Source organism: Diabrotica virgifera, chromosome 2, assembly GCF_917563875.1.
Source record: "Diabrotica virgifera virgifera chromosome 2, PGI_DIABVI_V3a".
NCBI classification, from domain to species: Eukaryota; Metazoa; Arthropoda; class Insecta; order Coleoptera; family Chrysomelidae; genus Diabrotica; species Diabrotica virgifera.
Genome location: NC_065444.1, coordinates 217744868 through 217764682, shown reverse-complemented (window position 1 = coordinate 217764682; position 19815 = coordinate 217744868). Strand labels below are relative to the sequence as shown.

At 31.9% G+C, this 19815-nt stretch overlaps 1 long non-coding RNA gene across 1 annotated transcript; it reads left to right on the top strand.

Moving 5' to 3' along the window:
- The first annotated feature begins 17059 nt into the window (after positions 1-17059).
- Positions 17060-18693, top strand: LOC126879827 (uncharacterized). Its single transcript, XR_007696298.1, has 3 exons — positions 17060-17243; positions 17431-17734; positions 18140-18693. It is a non-coding gene; the product is annotated as an uncharacterized LOC126879827 (long non-coding RNA).
- The last annotated feature ends 1122 nt before the right edge of the window (positions 18694-19815 follow it).

Here is a 19815-nt window from a genome sequence, read left to right as displayed (position 1 = left end):
ACTAAGAAAACTAGTAAAGATTTTTGAAAAATTTAAACGCAGATTGAAAGACTGCATTATTGCCGAGGGCCAAAAGTTCATGAAAACATCTATAATGTTCATTTTAATAAGTTACAGGGGTGAAAAAAAAAAGAGAAAATTTTGTCTGATTTTTCATTTCAAATATTTCATTCAAAAGAAACCTTTTGTTTATTCTAAGGGACTTTCAACCCTCGGTAATGAGTAATCTTTTATTCTGCTTTTAAATTTTTCAAATATATTTATTAGTTTTCTCAAGATTCGAAAAAAATTAATGCATTTAAACAGCATTGGACCAAGATTTTACGCCTACCCCCTCATATTTGATTTAAAAAAACAGAAATAATCTTGATTTTTTTTAAAATCAATGAAAGGGGGGTCGTGAGTTGCAACGACGACGTCGACATGGAGGGGGTTGTCTATAAATGACGAATTACGACGGAGGGGGGGAGGTATTAAAAAGCTATTAAAAAGCTCAAATTTTTTACGACGTAGTTTATGGATGCTTCCCTACCATGCCAATGGCCATTAGTTGTCGAGGCATTAGCTAAATAAAAAAAAAACAAAAGATTTTCGATCTCTTGTCTCACAAATTTACAGCCTCGTTTCGTTAGTCCGACAACGTAAATATGTTAGTGACGCGGGACGCGGAAACGCGTCCAACCTTCACCCTGAAATTTTTCAGAAAGTGGTAGACATTAGGGTGGAACGAAATGATAGGAAAATTTTTTTTCTTTCATGAAACTTTCTAATAGCACTCGAAAGTTGCCTTATCTTGTCTACAATAAAACTACAAAATATTTTTGTTCTAGGCTTACATCTTGAGGTGCCGCAGGAGCTTTGAAAAGATAGGTTTTTAACAAAAAATACAGAAAATTTCAAATATATTTTAAATAACCTGGTGACGTAACTAACATTTCTTAGTCAAATATTGTTTCTAATAACAGTTAACATTGCTATCATTGCTATATGTACACATTGCTATAAGATTTCTTTAGTTACAATACTTAAATAAAATGTTTTTTTGTCTCACACTTTCGGCATGATCTTTTGGGAAGAAATTTTTGCTCTAACAAAGCGATTTTTGCTTCAAGACCACAGACACTAAGATCAGTCACGAGCTTTATGGCTCTTTTCACTGCCTGTGTATGACAGGGAAAACAAGAAAAATCCACACACTGTACCTGACAACTAGTGTCTCTTGCTTCACTTATATATTTTTTAAGTCTTCGTCAGTTCTATGTTTTGTCATAGGAGGCTAAGTAATTTTATTCTACCGTCCAGTTAATTATATCTATATCAATGTAAGTCATTGGAATTAAAGTTAAGCTTCGGGACAACAAACTTAATAACACCATTTATGAGTTCCGATCATGCCTTCAAAAGTTGCAGCAGACCTAGCTCCCTTATATGTTTTCTCTTGTCCAATTCCTTTGAATTACTGGATCAATTATTTAGAGATGTTCCTCACAAATATAACGTGAAAATTTGAAGAGTCTCCATAGATGTTTTGATCCATTTACACAACATGGTTTCAGTTTGATATGAAACCAGACTGGGACATACACCTTCATCACATACATAGTTACAGTTTTCGGATTATTTGAAGGATTCTTTGTTGCAACATATAACCGAAGAAGGCGATTGGCCAACGTAAGCCGTCGTGAATGAGCTAATTTCCCATGGTTTTTTAAAAAAAGATCAGAAGGGTATACACCACTGGAGATTGCTTTGCACATTTCAAGTAAATATTTTTGATCTGTGCTTAGATCATCCTTAATCTCTAGAGTAGGGAGGTTGTTTTGTATGGGAACGAAATTAACCACATGAAGCTGGTTACAGATTTCAAGTTCTTTGCCTAAAAGCCCTCCAAATTCATTAAGATTTTTAGTTTTTCCATCCAATGTGCAAAACAAATGATGCAACGGCAATTATTCATTGGTATAGAACAAATTGGCCACTTCAGCGGCTTATTTAGGCTTTTTTTTTTCTATAAAAGCAATTACACCATTGTTAATGCCGGTGTTAGTGGCAGTTCCATCAAATCCGACAGCTGTTATATTGGAAATGGTCAAAAGATTGTCCTCTTGAAAATGCTCCATTATATTTTATAGCTTCACCTGTTCCGGAAGCAGAAGTTATATACCCTAGCAAGGTTGATCCAGGTTCCTCTACTATTGAAATGTGCTCTTCTGCTGTAGTCAGAATGTTAAATTGTATTAAGGAATGAAATAAATATTTCCTATTAAATATTTCTTTAAATGTGGAATTCGAGTTCAAACTTTGCCAGTTTTAGTAAAAATAAACAATGGATTGTTGTAAGTTAAAACTAAAATTATCTTAAAAGAGTAGTTTTAGAGTGTGTATTTATCATTTAAAATAGGAATTAAGTCATTACAATAGCTATTTTTTACAAAACCAAAATCATCAAAAGGACATCGCACACATCTTATGGAAAATATAATGTCACTCAAATTCAATAAAATTTATACGAATAGATTCGTTTTAAATTAACGGTCAAATCTTATCATTGCGCCAACTCTTAATTATGATTAATTACGGCGCAAATTGCAATTAAAGTTTATCGAAATCACATTTTTGGAGTCAGTAAAAGTGTCACTATTGCTCTGGGTGCTATTCAAAAGGAACTTAAACCCCGCTGGGCCTAAGCGGATTAGTGAAACTAATCCGCTGATTTATGGAGTACCGACAATTTGGGTATTTTAAAATATTTTTTCTCTCTCTAACTTATGTACCTCCCCATTTGATTTCAGATTTATTTATATCAATTTCTGCTCTTATTATTGAAAATATAGAGTTGGCGCAATGATAAGATTTGACCGTTAATTTAAAACGTATCTATTCGTATAAATTTTATTGAATTTGAGTGACATTATATTTTCCATAAGATGTGTGCGATGTCCTTTGCAAAATTGAACTAAAAATTCTAACTTTCAACCCTTTTGCGGCACCTCTAAAAATATTTTGTTTGGAAAAAATATTTTATTGGTGGCTTCACAATGGCTATAGGCAACTTTCTATCGCTATTACACATTGATATTATAAAATCATTTTTTTTTCGTTCCACCCTAGTAGACATGCTCAAACGAACCAGTTAAAACCATTTTTAGGACTTTTGTAATAATCTTCCAAAAAGGACGATGTACTGTAGACTATTCATAAATTTTAAACTTATTTTCTGCTACATTATTTAATGATTTTAATGAGGGTAATAATTAGACTACTTCTTTCTTTTTTATATGATCAATGTATAGTTTGAGTTTCATTACAAAAGTTTTATTAAATTACAAATTTAGCAAATTTGTAGCAATGTTTAATTTCTAAAAATACACTTATTTCCTCCCTAACTCACAGTATCTTTTAAGAACCTTTTCTACACTTATAGGCCAATCAAGTTAGGTTTTTTCTAGACATAACGGAAAAGACGAGGTTTGACAGTTGAAATGTGTAGTATGAGATATTACAAAAAGACTACCATCTTGGGATGCATCAATTTTTTAGTGGAACATTTTTTAAATAAACAATCGAAACGTCAAACTTAGTTTTTTGCTCATAACTTAAAAACTTGTTCATTTAGAAATTTGACGTCCACAGATAACTTTTTCAGAAAAAAAAGATACATCGAATGAGATACGCTAAATAAAAATCGGTTAATAAACAAAAAATTTATTGCAAAACGGAAGACAAAATCACTGTTTTGGAATATTGTTTATAACAATTTTATTGTTTATTAGAATATGTTTTAATATAACTAAAATTGAGGGCATTATGGTGCTTGAATGGTGTGCAAAAAATGGTCCAGATCTGTTAAATAGTTTTCGCAAAATTGAATTTGTTTATAAAATTTTTTGAAAAACGAGCTAATTTCTGAGGCTGGTCCAGTTAATATGGCTGAATGTATCTCAATAATCCGGGGCTCATTTCCTTCGTTAAAATGTATACTAACAGCGTATGAAAAAAAAAGTGAACAAAAATTACATATACGTACACAAAATTATTTGTTAATAAATAGCAGTTTTTAAGCTTATAAACAATTACAATAATTTCGTAGAAATTAGATCAAATTAAATGGCAATAAAAATACGGAAAGATGGTTAAAATACACAACCTGTAAAAAAAAAATTTAGGTCGTACGAGCCTTGGGGTCTGAGATAGCCCCTTTTTTTGAAAAAATCACTGTTACGTTAATTAACAACACTAAGATCTGAAATTAACCAATATTTTATAAGAAAAGTCAAAGTTTTTAACAAAGTTTTTAGCAAGAAAAAATGTTAAAAATTGTTTAAACAGTAGTGTTATAAACAAAAAGTATTTTGCGTTCCGACTAAAGTAAAAAATAGCGGGCGTAGTCGACTGACTGAATAGTGGGCGCGGTTGGCGACCGGCAGCAACTCCTAAAATTACGTTATACCGACCACAAAAATCAACTTTAAAGTGAATAACAAATTTTCATCATTCCTTATGTTTTCGAGGTCTCCGAATCCGAATATGGAGTTTATTTTTTTCTAGAATTAGTGGAACATGTTCAAAAATCAAATTTTATGCCAAAATGCGATAAATCAATTTTGATGATTTTTCAATTTTAACTCACTGTATTTTTGGTCGCTGTAAATATTTCCTTTTGAAAATTTTACTGTGTTATCTTTGAAGCATTTATATAACAATGAAATTTGTCCAAAATGATTAAACACATTAAAAGAGAAGTTGTTAATTTTTAAACATTTTGTCGTCAGATTTCGTTAGTTTCATGCTTACTTAAAAAAGTTGAGTGACAAACTTTTTAGTTTATAATTTTAACTAACACAGAAATAAAATATAATTTATGAAGAAGTTTTCCAAAAAAATTTAATTTAAAATATGCAATAGGAAAAATGTTATGTGACTTTATAGACGAGCGGCACACTGGCGCACCCCAAAAAAGCTTATTTCTCGAGATACTGATACTAATTTTGGTAATAGGTACTTTATATTTTTGATGGTGCTGAAAACGAAAATTAGGGTTGTTTTGAATTTTACGTGGGGGAACATTATCAAAATCGCAACTTTACCCTAAAAATAAAAATCACGTTTTTTGCGTTTAACTTGCTACAACTCAGTTCCATTGTAATATTTTTTTCTGAAATTTTTATAGTATATATTTCTTACCATTCTGAAGACAATGGGACCTGCTTCAATATTTCTGTCTTGCTTCAAAGAAAGGTATAAATTGTTTGAAGTAAAAGGTGCAGATTCTTGAATTGCAAAGTTTAATCGCAAAAGTTGAGTGACAAAATCAGAAATTTAGCTGTTCAATTAATTTTATGTTAAAATCTAGAGTACAGAGAACAAAATGTTTTATAGAAAAAAGTTGGTGTAACTTTTAATTTTAAGAAAAACGTGATTTCATTTTTTTTATTTTTAGGGTAAAATTTCGATTTTGACAATGTTTCCCCATCTAAAATTCAAAATAAAACTCATTTTCGTTTTCAGCACCATCAAAAACATAAAATAAGACCAAAATTAGCCATTCACCACAGTGTGATTGATATCTCGAGAAATGAGCGTTTTTTTTGGGGAGTACCACTCGCCTATAAGGTCGCGTAACTTTTTTTCTGTTGCATATTTTGACTTGAAATTTCCAGAAAACTTCTTCAGGACCTATGTTTTAATGCTGCGTTGATTAAAATTATAAACTAAACAGTTTGTCACCCAACTTTTATAAGTTAACATAAAACTAATGAAAAAATTGTTTAAACAATTTTCCGGCCGCGGTAGCTCTTGGTACCCTTTGGATTTGTTATAAGGAACTTTTTTTTTAGTAAGTTTGTGCAAAAAATAAGAATCGGAATAATTTACCTAACGGGGTCGACGATACAGCCTGGACTGCACACGGATTCAAAATAGAGAATAAAAAATGGCCTATACCTACCAATCGGGTCTACTGTACCAAGTTTACTATTTTTTTTATCTATGGTACCACATTAAAATAATATTGTTCTGAAGCTATTTCCTTGTGGCATTTTTATAATTACGTATTTTTTATGGGAAATAAGCCACAATTTTACTAAAAAATGAATTTATTAACGTTTCGAAGCCCAAATCGGGTTTCGTTGTCAAAATACAAAATACTATTGAACGTTTCGAAGCCCAAATCGGGTTTCGTTGTCAAAATACAAAATACTATTAAAATAAAACAAACATGTTGTTGCTAAGTAAAAAAATTCTTCTAATAATTTATTTAATCTGACTCATTTATATTGGCAATTCAGACGTATATTATACATTTTAAAGTAGAAGACTTTAAAATGATATCGCCAATATTTATGAGTTGCGTTCCTGGGACGACTTTACTAAAAGATAGTTCATTCGATTACATGAAATCAATCCCAACTCAAGAATATCCGTCGCAAAAAAATCATAGCATGTAATCTGTCTTTAAAAAGACAACCAAATGCAACGATGACAGTAAAATTCTCGCGTTAGAGATTCCATAGTAAATCACGAGAGAAAATATTATTTTGTATTTTGACAACGAAACCCGATTTGGGCTTCGAAACGTTAATAAATTCATTTTTTAGTAAAATTGTGGCTTATTTCCCATAAAAAATACGTAATTAAAATAATAATGTTTATCTTATTTTCATTGCAAAATTATCCAAAACAAAGCAGCTACTGGGATGTATAAACCTTTTTTAAGCGGCCTTTTTATTGTCATTTTTTAAATTTATTTATTTAAAATAAAATTTTACTAAATAAATGTGCAAGATAATAATATTCACAAAATGCAAGTTTCTACCAAAATATATAAATATAATATTAAGCTTCAAATCCGGTATACTGTCAATGTTAAAAATGGGCTGCAACGGTCTAGCGCTAGCGAATGGTAGTCCGCGAATTTATTCTCATTCGGCTACGCCCATTATTTTTTTTTACTTTAGTCGCAACGCAAAATACTTTTTGTTTATAACACTACCGTTTTAACAATTTTTAACATTTTTTCTTGCTAAAAACTTTCTTAAAAACTTTGACTTTTCTTATAAAATATTGGTTAATTTCAGATCTTAGTGTTGTTAATTAACGTAAAAGTGATTTTTTCAAAAAAAGGGACATTTTTTCAAAACAACCCTAATTTTCGTTTTCAGCACCATCAAAAATATAAAGTATTACCAAAATTAGTATCAGTATCTCGAGAAATAAGCTTTTTTGGGGTGTGCCAGTGTGCCGCTCGTCTATAAAGTCACATAACATTTTTCCTACTGCATATTTTAAATTAAATTTTTTTGGAAAACTTCTTCATGAATTATATTTTATTTCTATGTTAGTTAAAATTATAAACTTAAAAGTTTGTCACTCAACTTCTTTAAGTAAGCATGAAACTAACGAAATCTGACGACAAAATGTTTAAAAATTAACAACTTCTCTTTTAATGTGTTTAATTATTTTGGACAAATCTCATTGTTATATAAATGCTTCAAAGATAACACAGTAAAATTTTCAAACGGAAATATTTACAGCGACCAAAAATACAGTGAGGTAAAATTGAAAAATCATCAAAATTGATTTATCGCATTTTGGCATAAAATTTGATTTTTGAACATGTTCCACTAATTCTAGAAAAAATAAACTCCATATTCGGATTCGGAGACCTCGAAAACATAAGGAATGACGAAAATTTGTTATTCACTTTAAAGTTGATTTTTGTGGTCGGTATAACGTAATTTTAGGAGTTGCTGCCGGTCGCCAACCGCGCCCACTATTCAGTCAGTCGACTACGCCCGCTATTTTTTACTTTAGTCGGAACGCAAAATACTTTTTGTTTATAACACTACTGTTTAAACAATTTTTAACATTTTTTCTTGCTAAAAACTTTGTTAAAAACTTTGACTTTTCTTATAAAATATTGGTTAATTTCAGATCTTAGTGTTGTTAATTAACGTAACAGTGATTTTTTCAAAAAAAGGGGCTATCTCAGACTCCAAGGGTCGTACGACCTAAAATTTTTTTTACAAGTTGTGTATTTTAACCAGCTTTCCGTATTTCTTATTGCCATTTAATTTGATCTAATTTCTACGAAATTATTGTAATTGTTTATAAGCTTAAAAACTGCTATTTATTAACAAATAATTTTGTGTAAGTATATGTAATTTTTTTTACTTTTTTTTTTCATAGGCTGTTAGTATACATCTTAACGAAGGAAATGAGCTCCGGATTATTGAGATACATTCAGCTATATTAACTGGACCAGCCTCAGAAATTAGCTCGTTTTTCAAAAAAATTTATAAACAAATTCAATTTTGCGAAAACTATTAAACAGATCTGGACCATTTTTTGCACACCATTTAAACACCATAATGCCCTTAAGTTTAGGTATATTTAAACATATTCTAATAAACAATAAAATTGTTATTAACAATATTAAAAAACAATGATTTTGTGTCTGTTTTGCAATAACTTTTTTGCTTATTAACCGATTTTCATTTAGCGTATCTCATTCGATGTATCTTTTTACTCTAAAAAAGTTACGTGTAAACGTCAAAACTCTAAATAAACAAGTATTTAAGTTATGTGCACAAAACTAAGTTTGACGTTTTGATTGTTTATTTAAAAATTGTTCAACTAAAAAATTTATGAATCCCAAGATGGTAGCCCTTTTGTAATATCTCATACTACACATTTCAACTGTCAAACCTCGTCTTTTCAATTATGTCGAAAAACGGCTTATTTTTTACTAACTTGATTGGTCTATTAACCATCGAATATGATTGTCGATTGTAGTATAAGACATCAGCATGTTCTGTTTCTAACTCTTTCAAAAATGGTTTGAATGCACGATAACTTAATCCTATTGAACGAATAAAATTAACAATATTAGTTATATTTGAAATGACGTTGTCTACTTATAAAACATTTTTGCACAATACCTGCTGATGGATTATGATGCATTCTTGTAGACGGCCTATGTCAAAATATTAACCAAATCGGTCTTTTAGTTTTGTTTTGATTGCGTGTGTAAGCCGGCGTGTTTGGGGATTTTAGAAAATTGAAAAAAGAGCAATATCAATTGGTGACTCTACTCTTCGAAACCGTCAAAAAATGGTTTAACATGTTTCAAGGTGGTGGCACGTCGGTCTTTGATAAGTCACTACCAGGTGTCCCGAAAACGGCTACCACTGAGGATAACGTGAAAGAAATTCACGATCTCGTATTGGTAGACCGCCGACTCAAGGTGCGTGAGATAGCTGAGACAGTAGACATCTCAAATGATCTCGTTGGTCACATTCTGTATGAAATTTTGTGCAAAAAACGGTGTCCGCGCGATGGCTACCGCATTTTTGAACTTCGAACAATATACGTAACCATGAGACCAATTCAGAGCAGTATATGATGCTGATTAAGCGTAATACAAATGATTTTCTACGTTGTTTCATAATCGTTGACGAAACATGATTTCACTGGTATAAACCCAGTCCAAGGAACAGTCGATATAGTGGACGTTACCCCGCGGACGTTCTCCGAAGTGGGAGAACACTGTCCAATCGGTCGGAAAGGCGATGACCACCATTTTCTGGGATTTACAAGGAGTGATCTATATCCCCGAATTTTAGAAAAAAACAGCCCCAATTGGGGAAGAAAAAAATTCTCTTCCACCATTACAACGCTTCGGCTCAGATCTTCGCCATCGCCATGGCCAAATTGGTCGAATTTGGCTACAAACTGCTATTTTGTCCAACGTATTCTCCAGATTTAGGCCAGTATGACTTCCTTTTGTTTCCAAACTTGAAAAAGTCACTCGCCGGGCAGAAATTTAAGTCGAATAAAAAGTTCATCACCGCCACGAAAGCCTACTTTACAGAATCGAGAAAAAGTATTTTTCAGACTGTTTAAAGCAGGTACAGCATTGCTGGGTTCAGTAAATCGAGCTAAAAGAAGACTAAGGCCAGGTATAAATCGCCACCTTTCCAAAATTTTTGTTTTCCTTTTGAAGGCTAAGTACTTATCGGACCGCTCTAGTACTTACTGTGTATATAATTAATGAATAAGGAAGAGTAGTAAACTGACTACGAGTAGTATCTTCAATTGGTATGCAAATTTCATTCATTTATTAAGCATTACAATCTCCCTAGGGGCTGACGCCATGGTATTCAAAATCCTATTCTCGGATGAGGTGGATTACTCCTCTGTAAGTTATAGGTTACTATGTGCCCTTGCTGCTTCCCATTTCTTCCTGTACTTGTACTGAACTTTTCAGTCTTTCACATTCATTGCTCTCATGTCTTCTTCTACATCATCTAGCTATCCTCTTCTGGGTCTTCCTCTACGCCTGGTTCAAAGAGATGTACAGTTAGTTATCATTCTCAACATATCTGATTGTGGGCGCTTCTGTATATGTCCTCAGTGCCGGATTTAGGGTACTTGCGACCCTAGGCCAAATCACCCCGAGCGGCCCCCGAGAACTTCACGATTATGTAATTAAAGCATAAAGCACATTTCATATTAATACATAACCTTTATTTTAATTTTACTTTTTAAAATTGGTACAACATAGAAAGCATAACATACATGAATAGAAATGCCACTAACGTTCTATTTGAATACGGTACATAAATAGGTTGAAATGTTATATTCACTAATTAAATAATCTTGATTTACGGCTAAAATCCAAAAACGGCTCAAACAACAATTTATATATTTATAGAAGTTTCTGAAAAGAAAATGTATAGAAAGATTTCTATCCTCCTCAGTCCATAGGTCCAGCCAGCTGGACAATCTTTACTAATTTATTACACGGTTACTATTCGGGTTGGGCATTGTTGCGTCCTATATTGCAGCATATTGGACTTCCTATTTATCAGTCAAATTTACTCATTTGAAAAATTCTTGGTCGTGCTCGGTAGTTTGTTGTTACATGTGGTGAAACTTTTTAAGTTATGATGGCGGCTCCACAAAAATACAGTAAGTTGTAGTGTTTTTCTGTACTTAAAAGTATTGATTGTTTTTACTGTATGTTACTTGATGATTGGACGTGTTTGTGGTAAATATATATTTGAAAATAATTACAACTGGACACGTTAACGGTCCTCTAAACTTTTTGTCCAGCATTTTGGACATTGGGACTTATTAGCCAAATATGTTACCATACTCACATTTTTTAAGTTTAGTTACAGATAGTAAAAGGATATTGATGGAAAGTGCATTGGAGGCTATTTTGACAGATAACGATTTTTTCGTCAGTGAAGATAGCGATAATGATCAAAGGAAATGTATTTACAGGAATTTAAGCTGTATGTTGGAAGGTCACTAGCTCTAGGTGGTAAGCCTGCAAGTGGGAGACAAGCTAGTGCGTCTATTTCAAGAAAACCGGAGACATCTGAAGATGAGGTGACCATAATTCCTGTAAAAAGTTCTACAGTTTTCCAGTTACCACCTATAGATGTAAAAAAAGCCAGTAAGAAGACGAGATTCTTTGGTACAGAATGCAAAATGTATATGTGTATTTCTTCTGAACCAGAATGTTTTTTCAGTTTCATACTTAAATTATATGAAAGCTAAGTCCTGATGTCCATTATGCTGGACATGTCATATTATGTTTGTCAAATAATTTTTTTATAGTTTTTATAGATTTTCGTTTATTGTTTTCACAAATGAGGAGAGAAAATAGAAAATATTGTTAAAATAATAAAAACTTTTTTCTTGGGGCTGAAGAGGCTATAATTATAGAAGCCTTCGAGATGTGGGTTTTTCGTAGGATTCTCAAGATCTCTTGGATAGAGCATGTGACCAACAACGGGGTAGATGTGCTGAGAAGAATGGGGACTGAGAGAGGACTAAATGTTGTAAAAAACAGAAAAACAAGTTATCTAGGACATATTTATAGAGGAAAAAGATATAACTTTTTACGTCTCGTAAAGGAAGGGAAAGTGGAAGGAAGAAGAGGTTCAGGAAGAAAAAAATGCTTCTGACTGAATAACGTAAGAGACTGGACAGGCATGGACACACATTTGATACTAAGAACCGCTCAAGATAGAGAGCAATTTGCTGTAGTTATAGCCAACCTTCAGTAATGGAGAAGGTACCGTAAGAAGAAGATAGAAAATATTATATGTATAATTCAAAATGTTATCAAACAGCAGTTATTTGTAAAATTATTAATATTATTTTGTATTATAAGTATTATTTTGTATTTTGACAACGACACCTGACTTGGTCGTCGAAACGTTAATAAATTCATTTTTTTGGTAAAATTGTGGCTTATTTCCCATCGAAAATACTTAATTATAAAAATGCCACAAGGAAATAGCTTCAGAACAACAGTATTAATATTGCTAAAATTATTATATTTTAAATTAATATCAAAATCATTATTGTAAAAATTAATATCATTTGTTTCATTCGGAGGGAAAAGTACAGATGACCACAAAAGACTAAAAAAAAGACGAGTTGAAAAGACATTATAAATAAGAAAACAAGCAAAATAATATGAACTGTACTAGTAATAGGCTACGGCTACGGTACTGAAAAATAAAACTATTAAGAATACAACAAATAAACTTCTAGATCGTTCGATTTTCACATTATTCTCTTATACTCTCATGTTCTTAATTTGGATTGGGATAGTTGGGATATTTGGAAAGTTGGACTAGTGATTAACATTAACACTCACTCCACTCCATACTCATAATAAATCTCATATCTAAACTCAAACAGTCACTTTTCCAGCTTTTTTGGCTGCAAAATCTTTAATCAAATCGTTAAAGTCTAAGACTTGAAAAAGCTCTCAGCATTTGAAACAAAACTAGCCGAACTAGACAATCTAGAAACTTCGTCAGGAGTCGAGTTCCTCAAGTATATAGTTTTTGATTCTTTTCAATATGCCTAATGATATTTCTCCAGATGCATTAGTGTCATCATGCATAGTAGAATGCGCAAAACCGTGTCCATATTCGGAAATAATGTTGTTAACTGTTTTTCATGAATGAGTTTCAGATACTCCAAAAGTGTATTCCTCGGAGGCTTGGTAATCTTGTTATCATGAGGTTCTCTTTCTTCATCAAATATACCTTCAACAAAGCCTTTGAACTTTACAAACTCTTCTCCAAAGTCACCATCCATGTCGATTCGATAGTTTTTAGCCAAAATAGAAACTTTTCCCCTGATTTTTTCATTGGAAATTGACGATAAGTTGTTTAAAAATCCAAATTCTTCATTAAGACTGAAATAAACTTCGGGACCTTCATTTAATTCTGAGTAAAGCCTGTCAATTATAACATTGAATGTATTAATCTTTAAGTCTTCTTTGCAATTAAAGTGGGGTTCAGTGGGTCCATCTCCCAGACTCAATGCGTACTCCTTTAGAGATTTGTATGTTGAAAGGCACATTCAAGTCTGTAGCAGTTTTTTCAAATGTTTGGCTACTCTTGTCAAAACCTTGTAAAATATCGTACCACGTGTTTAGTAGAATACCATTCTCTAATTTGAAAAATTGTTTTCTGATTTTAATTCAATTAGTAAAACATTTTTTATCAAAAAAGTTTTTTTACAAAACGTTGCAGCCCCCTTTTGCTTGCGGCCCTAGGCCGAGACCTAGTCGGCCTAGTGGTAAATCTGGCACTGTATGTCCTATCCATTCTAAGTATTTATGTATCTGACTATATTCTATTTCTTTAGTCTTTCTTTAATTTCGGCATTTGTTTTCATTCTCTCGTGTTACATAATTAGAATAGAAAAGGCTAGAAGTGCATTCACTAATATGAAACAAATATTATTATATGTAGTAGAGACCTCAGCCTAAATCTTAGAAAACGTGTACTAAAGTGTTATGTATTTTCTGTTCTTTTGTATTGTGTGGAGACATGGACCCTTAATAAATAATGTATCAATAGATTGGAAGCATTTGAAATGTGGGCATATCGAAAAATGCTGAGAATTTCCTGGACAGACAAAATAATCAATGAAGAAGTACTAAGAAGAATAGAGAACATCAAGGAGATACTGAATTTCATCAAAATAAGATAACTGCAATACTTGGGTCATATAATTCTATACAGACTTTGTTTCTCTAAAAGAAAATAAAGTATTTATTTATTTATATAACACGTGGTGGCAGACACAAACTTCTAAAATTAATAACGCAGGAAAAAATTCAAGGAAGACGCAGCATAGGTAGAAGGAAAATGTCCTGGCTAAGAAATCTCAGAGAATGGCTTGGATGCAGCTCAACTGAACTATTTCAGGCTGTAGTGTCAAAAGTTAGAATAGCAATGACGATTGTCAACCTTCGTCGCGGAGATGGCACGTAAAGAAGAAGAAGAAAATTGTTCTCGTAATTTTTCTTTCAAATTTCAGAAGGCTATCTTCCTCTGTCTTGTTAATCATCGTTGATTTCATCCCATATGTAACAACAGGTCGTATTAAGGTATTATATAGGTTCATCTTTGTTCTCCTACTTAAAGTCGTGCTTTTCAGCAGATTTCTATTCATTCCATTGTTGTTTTTCAGAAGTCTGTCATCTGGTCTCTCTTTTCTGGTTTTCCCTATTGTTACTCCCAAGTAGCTAAAGGTGGATACAGTTTCAAATTTATGGTTCTGTGTTATTAGATATTCCTGAGTTGTTGTATCGTCCTGTATTTTGTTTTTTGCTGGTTTATTTTTAGCCCTATTCTTTTCGCTTTCTTATGTAATTTCTCAACAGCTTTTATAAGAGTCATCTTCGTCTTCGCTATGATGACTAGATCATCTGCATATGCTACTAGTTGAAGTTGATCTGTAATAATGTTTTTTTTTTTGTAAGGTTTGTCCTCTTTACTATTATGTACATCCAATATCAGGTTAAATATTGTCGGTGAGATAGAGTCACTTTGTTTCACACCTTTTTTTAAAATCTCTCTTTAGAACTTGTTCCGTTAAAATTGATCTTTGCTGTGGTATTCTTTAGGCTCACTGTTAGCATATGTCTTAATTTTTCTGGGATTCCAAGATTCTCTAGTTTCTCCATCATTTTCTTCCGATTTATTGTATCAAAAGCGCTTCTGAAATCATATTAGGTGCATTTCTCTGTTGTATTCTCTTGATTTTTGAATTATTTGCTTCACTGTAGTAAATAATTATCAATACTTTCAATTGAAAATTAAGTGTTTTGTAGTAACAAATTTGCATCGCTCTAGTGTGACATCTTGCGGATGTCGGACAAAACGATCGCGCCCTCTTTTTTGTCCGACAAATATAATTTATTTTATTCAAACGCATAACCTTTTGATTAAAATTAAAAATTATAGTTTTGCAATAACAAAACCTAACCGCGCTAGAGCTACACAGGTTTAGGCGTGGGGCAACCTACACTGTGGTAGGGCAACAAGTGGTAGACTGGCAATTAAAACCGTTTTTAAGACTTTTGTGATCACTTTCAAAAAAGGACGATGTACTGTGGACTATAAGTACTTACAAAATCGAGACTAAGTAAGTCAACTGTCAAATTGATATTATCACCCGGCGAAACATGTTTTTCTTGATTCGTTAGCATTGTATTATTCGTTATCATTCAAGTAGTTTAGGTATTAGCTACAGCCGTTTTATATTAATACCACAGTTTTCCACTCCAATTTTTTTAATTATGTCCTCGAATGTTTGGATAAACAATTTGACATGGTTTCTCACCATATATGATTCTGCACTTTGTAAGTAGAGAAAAGACATTTAAATGAAAGTAGAAAAATCCATTTTCACCTTCATAGCTTCAACATGGCTCTACACGCGTGTTTCGAGTTCTTCAAATCTCATCAAAAACAGTTGCGGTAGCTCAAACTGACATGAAAACCATAACTTGCCTGAATACGCTTGTAACCACCTCTATACGAAGCAAAAAGAAGTCAGGAGACTTCCCTTCAATAGCAAATTGGGTGAACCTCAAAGCCAAACTCACCGTAAGCTATTAGATTATATTAGAGATAACCTTTTATCCCGAAAATACATCTACACTTTACCGTTTACACTCATTGCGTAGAGAAAGACGTTGAAATGAAAGTACTGATTGCATTTTTATTTTCAATTCGAGCTCCACAATGATTGTTCTACATGTGGTTCGAGATATTCAACTTACAAAATCCACGAGAAAAATAAACTTCGTGTAGCTGGCTGTATACCATAAATCACAAAAGTACTAGATTTGTTGTAAAAGGTATATTTTAAAATACCCCAAATAAGGGCCACATTAAGACAAAACGTTTTCGGATTAAGAGATCCATCATATCCATCCATCAGAACACTGATGATAGATTTCTTAATTCCGAAAACGTTTTGTCTTAATGTGATCCTTATTAAGGGTATTTTAAAATAAATCTTTTACAACAAATCTAGTATTTTTATTCAACTCTCATCAGGAATAATTCTACTCAAACATCTATTGCAGCATCATGCAATTGTAGATATGGTGCATTTCAGAAGCTTTTTTCAGTGCGTCACAAGTGACAGAAGAAAAGGTGTACACCGTCCGTGATTATACACATTTATAATATTTATTCTAGTTGTTGATAGATGGCGCTGTAATCGGAAAAAATAATTTACCTATTACATATCAAAAATCTAAAGTTCTTCTCAGTAGTTTTTGAGTGTGGCATCATTTTGACGTCATATATGATTTTAAGAATGTAGAGAATCATTCTCTACAGAGAGGCAGTTGTCACAATTGTAATTTTATATGCAATTTCGTATAAAAACAAATCAATCGTGTTTATTTCATTTATAAAAGTATCTTGTTTGATTGTTATAGTCGTAAAAATTGTACAGAATATAGTCGTATTGATAATACTTATATATTTTTTTTATTATAGCGCCATCTATCAACAAATAGAATAAATATTATGAGTATAATCACGGACGTACCTTTGTTTCTCTCACTTCCAACTTAATGCTTTAGAAAGAAACCGAAAAACTGAGACGCACTGAAGGAAGCCTCTGAGAAAAGGGAGAGATTAAATGTCCAGCAAACGACGGCAATGTTGCCAGATTCCTTTTAGCGGGAATTTTAAAATTGTATAGCAGTTTGGTTTTAAATTTGACAGTTCTGTTTTCTCAAGTCAAAAATCTTAACCTTACTTTTACAAGTGATTAGGATTATTATTATTTTATTTACATGTAAATTGAAACAATAAATATTGTGCTGTGTCATAATTTAAAACTCATTATGTTGCAGTCTTTTCCAGTTGATAAAATTGCAATTCAAAAACTTTTAGGTAGGTACGTGTAACTTTTAAGTAACTATTAAGGTTGATGTTGATATCAAAAATTTAGATTTCAAAGATAGTTTTATGTAGGTCGATACTAATAGAGTAATACTAGATAATAGATTAGATACAATTACAAAGTAAGCTGTAAGTAGTATAACTGCCCATGTAATCACCTGTTATGTTTTTTTTTTAGATTTGCACTGTATGGATGGCACAGGAAGAGAAAAGAGTACAAGAACATGAAACATCTTATTATGAGTGTATATGTATGTGATCCTCAAAAAATTATTTTACAAAACAAGATAGAGAAAGAGCTTTAAAATCCCAAGGATCCTGCAAAATGTTTATTTGTTGTACTAGTCGAATAATAGTATCTAAAAATATTGAAACTATTTTAAAACACATTACGGGCATGAGGATAATATAGAGCACTTACATAAATACCAAAATCAGATAAATATTTCTTCAAAGTTTATTTTGAGACTTTCTTCAAAAATGTAAGTAAAATATTTGCATATCAACTGCGGAAAGGCAGGACTTCGTAACTGAAAAAATTTTATAACATGAGTTACTTCAGTTTTCGCTTTAGAATAAGTGTATCTGCAGCTATTACAGCTGGGAAAGTTTCCGGAAGGCTTCCAAAAGGCTTTCCCAGCTCTAAAAGCTGTTTAATAGGTGCTGATACACTTATTCTAAAGCGAAAACCGAAGTAACTCATTTTATACAAATTTTTCAGTTATGAGGTCCTGCCTTTCCGCCGTAGATGTACACAATATAATTTAAAACAAGAATGTTACCACTAAACCACTTTTTAAATATTACTCATGAATATTTACTACAGTTTACAATTTCAAACTACATAGTGTGTTTGATTCTCCTATACCTATATTTTACTTTTTTAGTAAACTTCAGACTGTTCAGGATAGCATAATAGCATAGGAGGCGAATTAAAAAGAATTAATTTACTTACAAGAAAAGATATCAGAAACATTAAACTCTCTTATGGCATTGATTTGAAAGACGGGTATATGTACAATGATGATGCAACGTGTTTATTTTTGGATTGAATGCTTACAGACTCATGTCCAATATTATTTTACAAACAACATGACATACTAATGGATATTCATTCTGAATTTAACATTTATGATTTTTGTCTTATTTTCCTTAATACTGTGCCAAAAGGAAATGTTAATTAAGTTTGGTAAATCCTTTATCGCAATTGATGGAACTCATGGGCTCAATCCCTATGACTTTCAACTTATGACAGTATTAGTAAAAGATGAATTTGGGAATGGATTTTGTACTGCTTTCTTATTTTCAAATAGAAAAGATACCTACTTTAATTTACCAATTTTTTTAAATACATGTCTGTGTTGGTATTATATGTATAGTCAAATGTTTTCATATCAGGCATAAGCGACACCTTTTACAATGTCTCGTCAAATGTAATGGGTATTGCTCCTAATAGACTGTTAAGTGCCTGGCACATATTATAGGGCATGTTAAGTAAATCTTAATAAAATATCTGATTCTGAAAAAAATCCTATTATGTATACAAGATGTATTAATGATGGTTTAGAGTAGAGAGTAGTAATAGCTTTTTGGGTAGACTCCTAAGTGATGCAGATACATACAATTTTAGTAAGTATTTCCAGTAGAATTACTGCAATAACATCCAACAATGGGCCTATTGTTATAGGAAGGGGTTGTGGAATTAATACCAATATGACCATTCAAAATTTTCATAAAATTTTGGATAAAAGGGTATCCATTAGTTGTTATCAGTTAAGTTTAAAACTTGGCACTCATGGAGAGCTATACCATAATATACAGCATGTCTACTAAGTTGGAAACATATGGGAAACTTTTTTATTATTAATTTCACGAAAAAAAGTTTTTCTTTATAAAAAGTTCTGCATGCCCCAAAACCTAAGATTCAATCATCAGATAATAAATTATCTCAATATTATACGAGGTATGTCAAAAAATATGAATTTCGGTCAAGGGTAAAGTACAGTGGAACCTCGATAACTCGGATTAATCGGGACCACGACCGATCCGGGTTATCGAAAATCCGAGATAGCCGGAGAATATGGTAAAAATTAATAAAATACGGTATACTTACAGATAAACTCCGTTAGAATTGAAATAACATGAAATATTTTTATAAATATGCACAGTACATATTACCTACTCATTACAATTCTAAAAAAAACACCAAACCCAAACAATACAAGACACACAATACTAAAGACCATTGTTTATAAAAGAATTTTTTAAATAGTCTTTCCTAAACAATGCTGACAGTTTGAAATAAAAAGGAATCGATACTACAGACAGCTGGCTGTTGTTTCTGCGGCGTGTACTATGAGTAATTTTTAATCTCGTGTTCAAATTACACACATAAGTACACGACACAGAGAGTCTAGACACATTATCTCTCAAATATTATATTACATACACTTTTATTGTTGAAAGGATTGTCTGATAATTAACTATTTTGATTGGAAATAAGCCACAATTAAATTGAAAAATACAAAATATTGAAAATCAAAATGTTTATCTGATGAAAATC